Here is a 17,297-nt window from a genome sequence, read left to right on the forward strand (position 1 = left end):
TAAGTGCTGATAGTCAAAATGATATATTTATTTCTACGCATTTCCTTTGCTTTCATCTATATATCACACTTAGTTTTTATTTACGTTATATCCTTTCGCCGTGCCTTATTCTTGACCATCAGAATGGTGTCTGTTCCGTTTCATGTCTCTCTCAGAAATGATTAAGTTGCTTAAATAGATACATAATTAATCAATTTTTTGGTGTGAAAATTAATTGAATTTCGTCCTCCTTGGAGGAATAAATGTCTTCAGATATCGGTTTTAAGGCACGTTTTTCGTATTGTTCGCTGGTTAAATTACAATTTATTCAGCAGCTTGATTCTCGACTAGCTTGATATAAATAAGAAGATGTGGTATGAGTGCCAATGAGACAACTATCCATCCAACGGTCACAATGTGTTAAAAGTAAAAAATTATAGGTCAAAGTACGGCCTTCAACACGGAGCCTTGGTTCACACCTTACAGCAAGGTATAAAGGGCCCCAAAAAGACTATGGTGACCCGACGTGATGATCCTGGTAATATACATCACATAATTTTGCAAAAAGAGTCCCCTCTTCAAAATTGCATTGAAGGGATTTTGTTCGTGCATCATTCTCCTTCGTCAGAATTGTCTTCCCATTACACATACAGATTTTATCAAGCATGATAAGGATGATGCGTTTTTGATTTAGCTCTTGAAAACCGATAGAATTATTAGCAATGCATTATTACGAACCTTAGTTGAAAGGAAAAATGTTTCTTCTAGCTGATAAGCATCATTTAATGCACTTTTAGGTCTTTTGTCCTTATAAAGTTTTTGCCCGACTGGTTGTCAAAGGATATTTTCTAAAGTTCAATAAAACAATAAATTTAAATTTAAATATTCGGATGAAGAGCAAACTAGAAATTTTCTTACCTAGATAACACACACAAAAAAAAGTTTATTTTTAGTTCAACACTTTAAACATTTAAAAGTAAAGTTTCTCGTCAAGTGCTTTTTGCAAAAAATTAAATGATGTCAGGGAACATTAATTTTCTGTGTCAAGTACATTAACTTTCATGAATAAATTAAACGTTTAAACTTCATTTAAAAATGAGTGTACTAAAATTAAAAAAAGTACGAGTTAATATGAATCTTAAAGTTTTAACATTTGTATTAGCACGAAGATCTTTTCGTTATTAAAACACACCTTCTCTGCTGTGGTGGCTAATTACAAAGGAATTCATATATAATTGATTTTTCAGTACTGTTAATTTTTAATGTTATTATATCAACATTCAACCTTGATATATAAAAATACTGTTATCTGAAGCGATATGATATATAATTAATTTTTGTTTTGTACGTTTTCATGACAAAACAGTCAACTCGAACATGCCTATAACGATTCATCCAATGGTTTCGATCTTATGGACATTTTTGTAGAACTAATATTGCTGTTATTTTTTGCTGTTTACAGTTTCTACCTATCTATTGTAGTTTGGAGATTAAAGACAAATTAAAACTCGAAAAGAAAATCATTTAAGGGCTATAAATCCTATAATGAGTCATCGAATAAGATTTTTAGTGCTTGCCTATAATCATCTCGAAAATTATAACAGATAGGTAGGAAATATAAAAAAAACTTAAAATTAATCAACACATTACAGAATCTACAAAAAACTCGAATGACTAAACAAAGGCAACAGTAGTATACCGCTGTTCGAAATTCATAAATCTATTGAGAAAAAAACAAATCCGGGTTACAAACTAAAACTGAGGAAAACACATTAAATATAAGAGGAGAACTACGACACAACAGAAACACAACATTAAAATGTAACACACACAGAAACGAACTATAATATAACAATGGCCATTTTCCTGACTTGGTACAGGACATTTTAAGAAAAAAATGGTGGGTTGAACCTGGTTTTGTGGCTAGCCAAACTCCCGCTTTTATGGCAATGTTAAATATAACATTAAAATGACAACATTACATGACAGGACTACAATACAAATAAATGGGAGAACATATAGGACAGAGAAACATACGAATAATAGCTAACAAAAGGTACCAGGTTTAAAATTTAAGACGCACGTTTCGTCCACACATGACTAACCAGTGACGCTCAGATAAAAAAGTTCGAAAGCCAAAACAAGTACAAAGTTGAAGAGCATTGAGGACCAAAAGTTCCAAAAAGTTGTGCCAAAACGGCTAAGGTTATATGTCTGGGATAAGAAAATCCTTAGTATTTAGAATAATTCATACTTTTGCAAACAGTAAATTTATACAATTGACTATATAATAGAACTTCAATAAAACCATTGTAGACTCCATATAGAAGTAATTGCTTTTAAATGATGATATTTTTTTTAATGTTGGAGTTTCTTTCTATAATCTCGAAAACTAGAATAGATATAATAATATAGAAACTGTAAACAACAAAAATAAATAGCAATTGCTACTTATCTGTTATAGTTTTCGAGATGATAATAGACCAGCACTATAAAAGTAGTTAAAAAATCTTAATTTAAAGGCAATTACTTCTATGTAGTGGACATTGAGAGTAGGAAGATATTGTAATTCTGAGCAATTAAGTGAGGTCGGATTTTTTCTATTGATTTTGATTTTCAAGATATTAGAAAATTAATGCATTTGACGCTTATGTTTTATTTTAAGACATGATGGCCATGTTGGTAGATTGACCGGAACAAAAACACCAACTATATATAAGCTACGTGAGCTACATATCAACAGATGTGGAAACTAGTAGTTTTAGTAAAACTATCTAAGGAACACATGCCGCAACATGCTGCCGAAAAACGAATGTAACTATCACTATATTTTTTTTCGCATACAAAAAGAACATCATAAATTGATTGATTTCTTATTTGTCTCAGTTTATAAAGTCAATAGTGACAAAATAACTGTCACAGATTTTATATACCAATTACTTATTTCCGCTTTGTCCTTACAAATGTTTTGATTCGAGCGCATCTGATGAGTCTTGGGTAGACGAAACGATCGTCTAGCGTATTAAATTATAAGCCTGGTATCTTTGCTGAAATCCTTCATAAAATAAACCTTGGCGCAACCGAGATTGTAAATTTGCCAGACAAAATTATCGAAAATTTAGATGAAAACTTTTAAAAAGTCGAACATCAGCCAATAAAACAAATTTGGCTGAATCGGAAAAAAATATATAGAAAACTTTAAATAGAATCATAGATCATACGGCCGGCAGAATCGTTTTAAAAGTTTGAAAGAATTGAGAACAAAGAAGTCCAGAGACTATTCATTTTTGATAGGTACATAACCAAGTAAAGCGTGACAAGCACCGAATCTCCAAACAGAAATTTTTTGATGCTTTTATGGATCTAAATGCTGCTCCGAAAGATGATAATGGAAGTGATTTACAACCTCTCGATTTAAGATCGAGTTAATCAACTAAATTATGATCTAAATAGAAATGTATATTGAAGAAAATAGGAAGACATTTCAAAATGTATGAAAATAAATGAAAAATGTTAAACTGGTGGCGAAGATGCTTCTATAAATGCACACATAAAGGCAACTTCATACTAACTTATCGTAATTTATGAAAAATTATTCAATTTGGTATTTGATACCGGATTTGTACGGGAAATTGGCTAGTTGGTAATATTATACCAATATTTAGGAATAAGAATATAGAATTAATCCTAAATATTTTCGGCTGATAACCATTGTTAGCGGCTTGAGTAAACTGTTTTAACCTAGTGTCATCTTTGCTAGCCATGGATTACGATCTTCATGAAGGGGAACGGGGCGGAACGTAACCCTTGACTATCGAAAATGACCGAGCGTTTGAACACATATTCTTACGATTTTCTTATTTTACATGACATGCAATGTGGTTGTAGGCAAGATTATATATCTATGGATATTTTTTTATTTTGCATTCTCTGATTTAAACTTCTGAAGAGAAGAAAACAACTTTTACTGTGCATTTATTGACTGTTTTTTGTTTTGAAGAATATTTTAATATTTTAGACGAAAAAGAGTTTTTGACGTTTTGAAAATTCAGAATATGTATCTGTTCAGTATAGAACGGGAAAATAAATAAGGATAATTACATAATCAAGTCATGAGGGATGAATTCCATTACATTATAATAAATTATCCACATTTTCTAGACGAGAGAAATACTTATAACCAAATGGGTGTCTTCCTGCTGTTCCTACATTTTAAAAATACATACTCCTTCTATTCCTACAAACAAAGTACAATAGCTGTTATAAGGTAATATGTTGTTTTTGCAATTTAGATTTAATTGATTTAAAGGTTAATAAGTACCAAAAAATACACTCTTTTCAATTATTTATGAAGAATTATGATGATAAAGATAAAAACATGGGTGCATTGCAGAGAATAATATAATGTATTATGAATTTATATAAAAGGAAAATCCGAATGTTTCAAACATGAAAAGAAATGAGAAAGAAAAGGCTTAATACAGGAATGAAAAATTCAAATTGAATAATACCTGGGAGTTTAGAATCTGAAATGTAATCTTAATTATAGACAGCCTTGATGATGGGATCAATGCTATAAAAGTATAAGGTTGAATAGGCAAAGCCAAATTTAAACCACACTTCGTAAAACACAAAGTAAAATGATCCACAGTACCCAGATCATCCCATGCATCGCAACTAGGACCCATAGATGGTATCATGTCATGTATTAGTCCAAGATCACAATGACTTTATAAAGACTGATTTTGTGATTTTTGCTAATTTTGTTCATGGTTCATGTATCATGCTTCTTTCAGAACTTAAATTCTTGCTTTATGTGGACTGATTTTATGAAAAATTCTGATATCTAAACATATTATATTGTCTATTAATTTTTATACTTTTTTCTCTTATGAATAAGAAGATATTTTATATAGGACACTATGTGCTTAAAGTATAATATGGTGCTTAAATACTGCTTTTATTATTTACATTGTGTTTGTAAACTCCATCTTTTGGGGCTTTGTACCAATTTGTTTTGATTTATATTTAATGGATTCACTCAATGGCCAAAACTGTTCATTACACGAAACAAACACAAGAGTTTTGAATAAAGATAGAAAAATAAAATAAAACAGATTAAGGATACAGGACAATATAAATGAGACAAGAACATGCATTTATTAGAACTTTTTAAAAACATTTTCTACTAGCAATATTAATTATTTTCAAATTGGACATTGATAAAAAAATCTCTAGAGGTGTTATGGATATTCACCTAAAGTTAATTAGCTTTATCAGGGGCGGATCCAGGATTTTAGGTTAGGGGCGCAAACTTGAATTTTCGCCGTCGCTCCGCTCGGCTTAAATATTTTGAGGTAAAATTATCGAAAGATTCTTTATTAAGCTGTGGACAACCCATGCTTTGTAAATTTTAGGGGGCGCACGCCCCGCCACGCCCCCGCCTGAATCCGCCCCTGTTTATGTTTTTACAACCTAATCTGATTTAATTCCTTGTTTATTTAACTATTCCTCCTATTCCTACATGGATATTTTACAAATGACATCCCTTATTGCAAAATGTAGGAATAGGAGGAAAAAACCATAAAATTGTAGATAAAGGCCAAATAATTACTCTTTTCTAAAGTTATATCTTCAGGCTACAAACAGGACAGATCTCATAGATTTATGTAAGTTAATACGAATTGTAAACAAGCGAGTGTGTCCTCCTGAACAGATTTAAATTGTGTGTTTGTTGTTGTATATATTGAGGACATCATCTAAATATATTCGTCTTGCCGTTTGGAAATCTGCTTGAGCAAGGTGTTTTTAAGTAGTAACTGGTCAAAAATAAATTGTGCCTTGGAATATCAAACCACTAATCGGAACAGATTTTGCAGACCAAACAGTCCATTATTTTGTTATGGTATACTTCAGTGCAAGGTTTTTGTTACTGCAATCCGTGTGATCTAAACAAATATTTTTTTTCTAAACCTACAACAACTTTTTGATTATTATTATCATGAACGGGAAAACTCGGTCACGAAACTATCATGTGGAAGTATTTTGGCGCTTGCCTTCTTGACTAATCTTAGCTAAAATAATATTACGAGCTACCGAACAAGGTCGTTTAGGTATTTAAATTATTTTGTGTGGACGACATCAACATCTGACAATGGGGTTATTTGAAGGAATTTCGAAATTTGCTCTTGTATCAGCAATTTTGACTGCTGTTGGATTTATTGTACACTTGATCGGTTATGGCGCACCGTACTGGATTAAGTCTGGACTTTTTCATTCTGGACTTTGGAAAAGTTGCATTGACAGCATATGTGGGGACTTTGTTGGTAGTTCATTCCTTCCAGGTTTGTATCCCTTTATCAACTACAAATGTTTTTTTTAGAATCTAAAAACCAAACTTATGGCAATAACTGTAGCTTCAAGAAATAAATACAATTTCTGTTTGTTTTAATTGCATCAAATTTCCGGTTGGAAATTTTTATAAATCATTTGAAGTATTTTCTATAATATAAACTACTCTAAACTTTCCATTTTTAATAACATAATTGCTTCAGATCTACAATACCAATGGAACTAAGTACATTGTACATAGTTTTGATTTATTTTTGAAAGTGATAAAGGTCACTATTAAGCTGTGTACAAGTCTTAAAAGCGAAATATCTACACGTAAATTTCTTGCTTTTAGCATGGTTAGAGGCAGCCCAAGCCATCGAGACAATTGCCTTTCTAGCAATACTTGCTGCACTCATCGTTATGGGACTAAAACTTACAGTCATGAAAGAGCAGAAGATATTGCCAATTTTCATCTTTATACTTCAGTTTGCTTCAGGTTGTATACGTTATATTTTTAAAATAGATGGTGAATTGCTTACGGGTCCGTGGTATGACGAAGATGTAGTCGACCGAACACTGACATATAAAATGTTTTTACTTTAATTTTAATCGACCTTTATGTGTCACTGTGTGTATTTCCACCTATTGAGGCTCTTCATTGGAACCCTTTGTTATATGAAACCATATACACAACATATCAATTTACAGTTCCAGCTCAGTAATAACAGTATAATAAGACTGAAAGACTATATTTTCTGTTAAAACACACAAGCGGTTTACCTTTCGTATAAAGAGACATATATACACATGTGTATATAATTATGTCTCTGCTTTCGTAAGCGTGCATAATTTACAAGTATTTGTAAAGAAAGTTGGATGAAAAGTAAGAACTAGCAAATCGGACCTTTCATAACTTTTGTTTCAATGATAAAATTAATTTAAACTCGTCCAGTGTTTCAAGGAACTTTCAACAGTTCAAATATGACATACGATATAAGATCATTGTTTTTAGTAATCAATGAGTATTTTTTGTGAGACTTGTGCATTTAGTTAAGAAGAAAGACTAAACATATCAAATCATTACCAATAATTGTCAAAAAACAGACAATAGTATTTTTTCATTTTTTAAAATTTCAGAGTGTCCATCACTGTTAAGCAATTATTGTTATATTTATTATAAATTCCATTTTCTGACATGATAAACTCGAGAAAATATTATCTTCGTCCAATCGAATTGCGCGAGATTCAGTGTCAAAGACCAGATAGTGTATTTAGTTATCATGGGTAAACTGAGTAGGGAGAAAACATCAAAGACTTTTTAAGATAATTTCTTGTAATTAGAACCAATTTTACAATTAAAAGATTTTGCTAGAATTGTGTAATCCTGTATGTCCATGATGTCTAATGGCATAGATTTCAAATGTCTCATTAATGTATTTATAGCAACAGAAATACAGGCACCTGTCTGCTTTTTTCCCATATATACTATATCTAGGACATTGCCTGTGAACAGAAAGTTTGGTCTCGTTCTGACTATTTCAATGGTATTGTCATGCAAAGCGTTTAAATGAACCGAGGTATAGCGATGACCGAACTGCCTCCCACATTTTGTTTTTGTTTTTATAGATTTAGATCGCAAACTATTCAAGCTGGCTTCTTAAGTAAATTCGTTGTGCACATAGTTCAAATTTACTGTAAATGTGGATTTGTCAACTAGTAAATCTATTTACCGACCAATTTATAAACGAGGGTCCGAATGGGGTTTCTTCATTTCAGTATTCCTTGATTTTATGCCATTTGTCTTCTTTTTTTTTAATAAATTTTGACCATTGTTCTCTATTCTTATATATTTTAGCACCCCATTATTCACTATTCTTAATTGTATTGATCTATTTTCTTTATTCTTATCCCCCCCCTTTATTCTGCAGTTTTGACAAATTATTTTGAATTTCTATTTTATAAACCCGGTCCAGACCCTCATATATTACAGTACAATTAGCTTTATGTAGAGTCGGTGCATTTTTACATACAAATCGAAAATGTTGCGTATACGTCAGTGTGACCAAAACCCAACAACACAATGAACCAAGCTACATCAATAGGTCACGCCGTTTTAGAATCTAAAGCATTCCGGGTAATATTTTGAAATGTACACTAAAACGTTGTGATTGGTTTTTAAAATACGTCATAAACAATGGAAATTCAACCTGTGACGTAGCGTTATTTTCATTTCGGTGTACGAACAATATTACCCATAGTCCTTTAGATTCTGAAAAGGCGAAATAATATGTTGTATTCTTTTTTCTCCATAGATTTATAATAAGATGCAGAGCTTCATAAATAAATAATTTATCAAATTCCTTATTTCAGTTGGTCTGATCCTTCTAGGTGTGATCATTTATGGTGCCGAAATGTCTTCAGCTAGCTATGGATTCGCGTTTATTTTTGTGATTATAGCTTCGATTATAATGCTTGTCGCTGGAGTCTTCAGTTTCTTGGATTGGAGAGGCTCTTCTTCACCTGTATAAACAGTAGTACAATCGAAACAAGCATTGCACGTTGCATTCATTAGGATTCAGTATATTGTAATTGAGCTTCCGAGTATATTGTTACAGGCTTTAGATATTAATCTTGCTATTACAAACTAGACTGAGTGTAAAGCAGAAACATATTCACCTAATAACCATGTTATATTGCCTTGAATGCTCCAAATAAATGAGAAATTAAAAATTAAAGAGTCATGAAAGCTCGTAAAACAAAGAATTTCGATTTTCCACCATGTCGATTGAATCAATATCTAAAAAACCGATGAAGCAAAACTTTCTCATTTACATAATCAGTAAAATACTAACAGCCAGCTTTAGAATTAGTCAGTTATATCATTATGTATAAATAAAAAAATATGAAACATGTCTGACGTATTTTTTTCCATTTTATCTCAAAGAAACTAAAGAGAGCTTTTAAATGTCATTTTGAAAACTAGTACAAATGACATGAACAAATATTTTCAATACTGCTGAAAGTGGCGTTAAATACCAATCATATATATATTATATATGTACAGGTACGTCTTCCTTAATCTTTCTTTTTAATATAAATAATCATTGTGGAACTTGAATTAAGGCCAGGGTACTTATTTTGGTATTTTATTATTCTAAACAGGATTCTTTTTAATACTTACTAGAAAGTATGCAACCCGCAGTTGCTGGGGTATAAACAAACTTTAAATAGATATGTATGAATAAAACAGAGAACTACATCACAGTTGTTGAGACGGCTGGTTGTTGAAATAACTTTATAAAAAATTAGCACTTCATACTCGATTTTTAAAATAAATTACCAGATTATCATAGTGTCATGATTAAGACAATAATCGTTGGTGGTGTCTATTACGCATTTGCGGAAATTGATACACATCTACGATAAGACCTTTTCAATAACTCTCGACACCGACATATGACACCTACAGTTTACATGTAAAATAGAGGGGAACTATGAAAGGCAAAAATCATTCATGAGTAACATTCATGATTATAATACCATAATCGATTTAACAGTGTAAGATTATTTTGAAAAAACGGCTATTTGCGATTTTTTTCTTGTCTTTTTCTCTCTCAATCTCAAGTACTTTCTCTCTCTCTCAATCTCAAGTAATACGACATTTCATGTTGAAACGTGACTGTCCATCCGTCCGTCCGTCCGTTCCACACTTTTTTTGAAACTGTATTAGGGAGTTATAGGATGAAATTTGAAAAAAGGCAGGACAAGAGTTTTGAGTAAAAGTAAAAAAAAAAAAAAGGCAGGAGGAGCAACTTTGCAAAAAAAAAAAAAGGCAAGATGACAATTTATGTGAGAAAAGTCAGGATAAACTAATAAAAAAAGGCAGGACCGAATAGAGTGAAAAAATAAAAAGGCAGGACAGAGATTACAACTAAAAAAATGCAGGACACAATTTTCATCCTAGCCCCCCACCCCTTCCCATTAAAAATCAAATGGTAGCTTCCTTAGCTCGTATCTCAAACGATCTTCACCACACTTAATGTACACATTCAATAAAAAGTAAAATAACAAAATTACCAAACCCCAAGAAAATTCAAAACGGAAAGTCCCTTATCAAATGGCAAAATAAAAAGCTCAAACACATCAAACGAACGGAAAGCAACTGTCATATTCCTGACTTGGTACAGGCATTTTCTTATGTAGCAAATGGTGGATTAAACCCGGTTTTACAGCTAGCTAAAACTCTCACGTGTATGAGATTCGCATAGAATTCCATTATATTGACAAAAAAGTGTGGTTAAAACAAACAGACATAACAGGTAAAAATGTCAAAAATTGGGGTACAGCATTCAACATTGACAAGACAAGAATACGAAAATGACCATAGCACAATAATACAATGGCGGGAAGTATAAATACAGAGCCACACCAAAAGGATATTACAAAAAATGGACTAAACGGTAAAGGTTAAAAATATACAAAGACAAATAAACAGAACACTATAACACGTAATTAAGATGATAAACAACGTCAGTACCTAGAATCAATACTTTAAATCTACTAGTATTATGTATTATTTGTGAAGTTGATACGGAATATTTATCAACAAGGTCTTGATATCTTCCGATGAACTTTTTTAGGAAAGGACGAGATGTTCTGGTTCATCAACTTTCTGCTCAGACACTTGTGATATTTTATAAAGTCTGAGTAGCACCTGCAAGCTCTTGAAATTCAATATGCAGGTAAAGTTGGTATATTGCTGCTAAGGTGGCGGGGAATTTACAATTTTTAAATCGTCTCGTTTGTCATAGATTCTGGTACTGAGATGGTCGCTTATGTCAACTTCGAGGCACAAGTCTAAAAATGAGGCGTAGGAAGCCGTGCCTGTTGTTTCTTTAATTTCTAGTTCTCGAGGATATATTAATCGATCCCAATCATAAAAGTTTGGATTGTTATTAGAAAGAACATCATTTGCATCAATATATCTGAATGTGAAATTTAATGAACTGACTTCTTTGATCTTTTTGTTTTTGACAAGTGTATGAATGAACTCCGACTCATAAGAAATAAGAAGAGGTCGACAGTTCGTTCCCATAGGAATGCAGATAATTTGCTGAAAATGTCTACCTCCAAATTCAACAAATATTTTGTAAATCAGAAACTCCAGCATACTAAACACATGTTCCTTGGCGTAGCATGTTTTACCTTTTTTTCACTATTAACAAAATATGCCGTATGGTATCCCAAAGCAATAAATGTATAGCGTATACTACCATTTTTATATTGAAAGGCATCGTGAATTATTTCTTTAAGACGATTTTTCAATTTCACATGGGAAATGGTGGTATAAAGGGTTGAAAAAAAATTAAAAAAATCAAAGATTTTGATAGAATAAATTTCAGAGAAAGATAGGGAATTAAAATTATCCAGAAGTTCTTAAGAGTCTTTTAGAATCCGAATATGGTTAATACCACTACGTGAGTAAACAGTTTCACAGTATTTCTGAAGATCTTCTTTCACTGCGGACATATTTTTTGTCAATCTAATGGACAATTCCTTTGTAGAACATGCAGATGAGCCTACAATGTACCGTTGTTTGTACGGAATTTTGTGAAGTTTAGATATCCCATACAAACAAGGTAAGTCCTCAGATTTACTGTTCAGTGTTAAATGTTCATTGAAGCCATGAAGGACTTATGATTCGTCAAAATCTCATCCTTGTCAAACGATATGTTTTTGTATGTGGGATTATCCGAGTGCTCATTTATTCCTAATTCTTTTACAGGACAATCGTAGTAGTACGATTTACATATAAAAAAATATTATTTGAAGCTTTGTCCGCAGGAACAACAACATATTTATCGCACACAGTTTTTCAACTTTTGAATTTGACGTTTTATCAGAGACCTGATTGGTTTTGCCCATTCAGACAAAGTTTCCAATTCTAAGGGCAAAATAAGGGGAGAGCCTATTGATTTTTAGGGGCAAAAGTCACATTATAGCTTTTTTGTTTTGTTTGTTGCGACAGTATTTTCCGCTGCATTATACCCTTGTTAATGTTGAGATAATTACTTATTAGATTTGGGGAACAATTTGGAATAAACTTCCCGTTCCTTTGTAGCAATATTCAAGCAGCACCCGCGCATGGCGTTCATATCTCTGACCCATACGTTACTAGTGAGCTTGTTGACATTACAGAGTCTTTTAAGACAGCGACAACCGCCGACCCAAACATGGATTTGTTGTCCCACGATTGTGGTAATCCCTTTGTAGGTTCTGTGGTCGTCATCTCGAACCGATTGACCGTTAATGCCAAACAGTTTCATATTGGTGCAATAAATTTGTAAAGATGGTCCGCCATATTTCCAAGAAGATTGTGTTCTACTGGGAGATGAAATATACCCAAATCGCCACACTTTAGTAACATCATTTACAACACACACGATCAATCTTAATCCGGAAAATTTTCCGAAAAAATGCCGAAAAATTAATCGTTTTGACATTGAATACAGAATCATGTTGAACAGCAAATTGGTGAATTATAAAACTATAAAGATATGAATACATTGTGGAGGCATCCACGATCAAAATTTCCAGACATTGTACATACATTGCCAAAAGACGTAAACATTGTTTGATCACACATTTACTTTAAATTTCATCGAGGAATGTAGTATTTTAACAGGCTGTAACAGAAATTTGAAAATTAGAACAAATTATTTAAGCCATCAGTATATGTTTTATTTATAGAAATTCATAATGAATCACTTATCAGTAAGCTAAACAGTTTATGCACTGGTAAGTAAAACAGTTAAACGTATAGAGAAATATCAACTGGATGCATATATAAGTATAAAAATAAGGAGATGACAACTATCCACCAAGGTTCAAATAAAGTAGGTTGTTTTAGCATGTGTACATGTAAGTTAGTTACAACAATCTTTTACTCTCTTCCTCGACTGTGACATTACCCGAGTCTTTAGTTTTCTATGTAGTGTTTTGTCCTTTCGTCGTATTTGTTTTGTTGTCAGTTAGTTTCTCTTCTACTAATGCGTTTTGGATAATCTTTTGGCATCTTCTGTCTTTTTTAGAAATCCAATACGCAGCTTGGACCTAGAATGTTATTTGATTTAAGCTTCATCATTATCATTATGACGACACGATCAGATACAATTTTAGTATCAATGTAGTATATTCTGTATTGTAGATCATTGTACAGTGCAATATTGTTGTCAAACAACATTGTATAATTTTTCGAATAGAACAAACACAAAAGGCGTCATTTAAAGTATTTTTTCTCAAGTTTTAATATTGATGATGTTTTGTAATCTGTATAAAATATAGCTTTGAATTATTCAATATTAACAATAACTTTCAAGCATTTGTTGAAGAAAACGTCTGAAGGTTTTAAAAGCTTTTCATCAGCTACAACATATTTTGCATTGAGAAGATGGAAAGCTTTGTTAACTTTATGACACAATTGACAGTTACTTTTAGACCATGGAAGATATCTAGGCGTTGAAAGTATATGACTCTTTTAAAATCGAAATCTTGAAGCACAATGAGCTATGGAGACTGTCATTGTCTGTCTGAATCTTTACAAAAATCGATAAAACAACACGTATTTATTTGTAAAATCAGAGATTTTTTTAAGTCAATAGTATAGTTATAGGGAGTTGGTAAAATCCCTGCAATTGTTAAGAATTACTTAGCATCACTGAAAATATTGCTAAAGATTTTGTTAGATACTAGTATCTAATTTAGCTATTCAATCCATTTAAATCTCATGAATATATTAGAAACATATTTTTTTCTAAACCAGAATAGCATGTTTGAACTTTTTTATCAACCGATAACCTTTTTTCTAAATAAGAATAACATATTTGAACTTTTTTATCATCAGATAACCTGTTAAAACTTTTTTGAGAGACAATGATTATGAATAAAAGGCATGTTTACAGTTACAAAGATAACAAATTGCTGTTGAACTATTTTGGGATGATGTCTACTGTTACACAATTACCCTTCATCTTTGCATACAATTAAAATAGATTAAGATATTTTACATTATCTAAGATATGATTTAAATTCATTGGCATGTAATTAATCACATTACTAATGGTTAAATTGGTATTTCTATGCTCCAGCTAGGGGCATTATGTTTTCCGGTCTGTGCGTCCGTTCGTTCGTCAGTCCGTCTGTCCCGTTTCAGGTTAAAGTTTTTGGTCAAGGTAGTTTTTGATGAAGTTGAAGTCCAATCAACTTGAAATTTAATACACATGTTTCCTATGATATGATTTTTCTAATTTAATGCCAAATTAGAGTTTTGACCCCAATTTCACGGTCCACTGAACATAGAAAATGATAGTGCCCGCTTGATTTTATGCCATTTGTCTTCTTTTTTTTTAATAAATTTTGACCATTGTTCTCTATTCTTATATATTTTAGCACCCCATTATTCACTATTCTTAATTGTATTGATCTATTTTCTTTATTCTTATCCCCCCCCTTTATTCTGCAGTTTTGACAAATTATTTTGAATTTCTATTTTATAAACCCGGTCCAGACCCTCATATATTACAGTACAATTAGCTTTATGTAGAGTCGGTGCATTTTTACATACAAATCGAAAATGTTGCGTATACGTCAGTGTGACCAAAACCCAACAACACAATGAACCAAGCTACATCAATAGGTCACGCCGTTTTAGAATCTAAAGCATTCCGGGTAATATTTTGAAATGTACACTAAAACGTTGTGATTGGTTTTTAAAATACGTCATAAACAATGGAAATTCAACCTGTGACGTAGCGTTATTTTCATTTCGGTGTACGAACAATATTACCCATAGTCCTTTAGATTCTGAAAAGGCGAAATAATATGTTGTATTCTTTTTTCTCCATAGATTTATAATAAGATGCAGAGCTTCATAAATAAATAATTTATCAAATTCCTTATTTCAGTTGGTCTGATCCTTCTAGGTGTGATCATTTATGGTGCCGAAATGTCTTCAGCTAGCTATGGATTCGCGTTTATTTTTGTGATTATAGCTTCGATTATAATGCTTGTCGCTGGAGTCTTCAGTTTCTTGGATTGGAGAGGCTCTTCTTCACCTGTATAAACAGTAGTACAATCGAAACAAGCATTGCACGTTGCATTCATTAGGATTCAGTATATTGTAATTGAGCTTCCGAGTATATTGTTACAGGCTTTAGATATTAATCTTGCTATTACAAACTAGACTGAGTGTAAAGCAGAAACATATTCACCTAATAACCATGTTATATTGCCTTGAATGCTCCAAATAAATGAGAAATTAAAAATTAAAGAGTCATGAAAGCTCGTAAAACAAAGAATTTCGATTTTCCACCATGTCGATTGAATCAATATCTAAAAAACCGATGAAGCAAAACTTTCTCATTTACATAATCAGTAAAATACTAACAGCCAGCTTTAGAATTAGTCAGTTATATCATTATGTATAAATAAAAAAATATGAAACATGTCTGACGTATTTTTTTCCATTTTATCTCAAAGAAACTAAAGAGAGCTTTTAAATGTCATTTTGAAAACTAGTACAAATGACATGAACAAATATTTTCAATACTGCTGAAAGTGGCGTTAAATACCAATCATATATATATTATATATGTACAGGTACGTCTTCCTTAATCTTTCTTTTTAATATAAATAATCATTGTGGAACTTGAATTAAGGCCAGGGTACTTATTTTGGTATTTTATTATTCTAAACAGGATTCTTTTTAATACTTACTAGAAAGTATGCAACCCGCAGTTGCTGGGGTATAAACAAACTTTAAATAGATATGTATGAATAAAACAGAGAACTACATCACAGTTGTTGAGACGGCTGGTTGTTGAAATAACTTTATAAAAAATTAGCACTTCATACTCGATTTTTAAAATAAATTACCAGATTATCATAGTGTCATGATTAAGACAATAATCGTTGGTGGTGTCTATTACGCATTTGCGGAAATTGATACACATCTACGATAAGACCTTTTCAATAACTCTCGACACCGACATATGACACCTACAGTTTACATGTAAAATAGAGGGGAACTATGAAAGGCAAAAATCATTCATGAGTAACATTCATGATTATAATACCATAATCGATTTAACAGTGTAAGATTATTTTGAAAAAACGGCTATTTGCGATTTTTTTCTTGTCTTTTTCTCTCTCAATCTCAAGTACTTTCTCTCTCTCTCAATCTCAAGTAATACGACATTTCATGTTGAAACGTGACTGTCCATCCGTCCGTCCGTCCGTTCCACACTTTTTTTGAAACTGTATTAGGGAGTTATAGGATGAAATTTGAAAAAAGGCAGGACAAGAGTTTTGAGTAAAAGTAAAAAAAAAAAAAAGGCAGGAGGAGCAACTTTGCAAAAAAAAAAAAAGGCAAGATGACAATTTATGTGAGAAAAGTCAGGATAAACTAATAAAAAAAGGCAGGACCGAATAGAGTGAAAAAATAAAAAGGCAGGACAGAGATTACAACTAAAAAAATGCAGGACACAATTTTCATCCTAGCCCCCCACCCCTTCCCATTAAAAATCAAATGGTAGCTTCCTTAGCTCGTATCTCAAACGATCTTCACCACACTTAATGTACACATTCAATAAAAAGTAAAATAACAAAATTACCAAACCCCAAGAAAATTCAAAACGGAAAGTCCCTTATCAAATGGCAAAATAAAAAGCTCAAACACATCAAACGAACGGAAAGCAACTGTCATATTCCTGACTTGGTACAGGCATTTTCTTATGTAGCAAATGGTGGATTAAACCCGGTTTTACAGCTAGCTAAAACTCTCACGTGTATGAGATTCGCATAGAATTCCATTATATTGACAAAAAAGTGTGGTTAAAACAAACAGACATAACAGGTAAAAATGTCAAAAATTGGGGTACAGCATTCAACATTGACAAGACAAGAATACGAAAATGACCATAGCACAA

General features: G+C 32.0%; 1 long non-coding RNA gene across 2 annotated transcripts; it reads left to right on the forward strand.

Annotated features, from left to right (window-relative positions):
- The first annotated feature begins 5,493 nt into the window (after positions 1 to 5,493).
- LOC127730090 (uncharacterized) lies at positions 5,494 to 15,817 on the forward strand. Of its 2 annotated transcripts, none has more exons than XR_007994960.1 (3): positions 5,494 to 6,323; positions 6,665 to 6,808; positions 15,276 to 15,817. It is a non-coding gene; the product is annotated as an uncharacterized LOC127730090 (long non-coding RNA). The 2 variants fall into 2 exon arrangements; XR_007994959.1 differs by lacking the exon at positions 15,276 to 15,817 and adding an exon at positions 8,683 to 9,224 and having other exon boundaries at positions 5,495 to 6,323.
- The last annotated feature ends 1,480 nt before the right edge of the window (positions 15,818 to 17,297 follow it).

The sequence above is a fragment of the Mytilus californianus genome, unplaced genomic scaffold (assembly GCF_021869535.1).
Source record: "Mytilus californianus isolate M0D057914Y unplaced genomic scaffold, xbMytCali1.0.p SCAF_2, whole genome shotgun sequence".
NCBI lineage: Eukaryota > Metazoa > Mollusca > Bivalvia > Mytilida > Mytilidae > Mytilus > Mytilus californianus.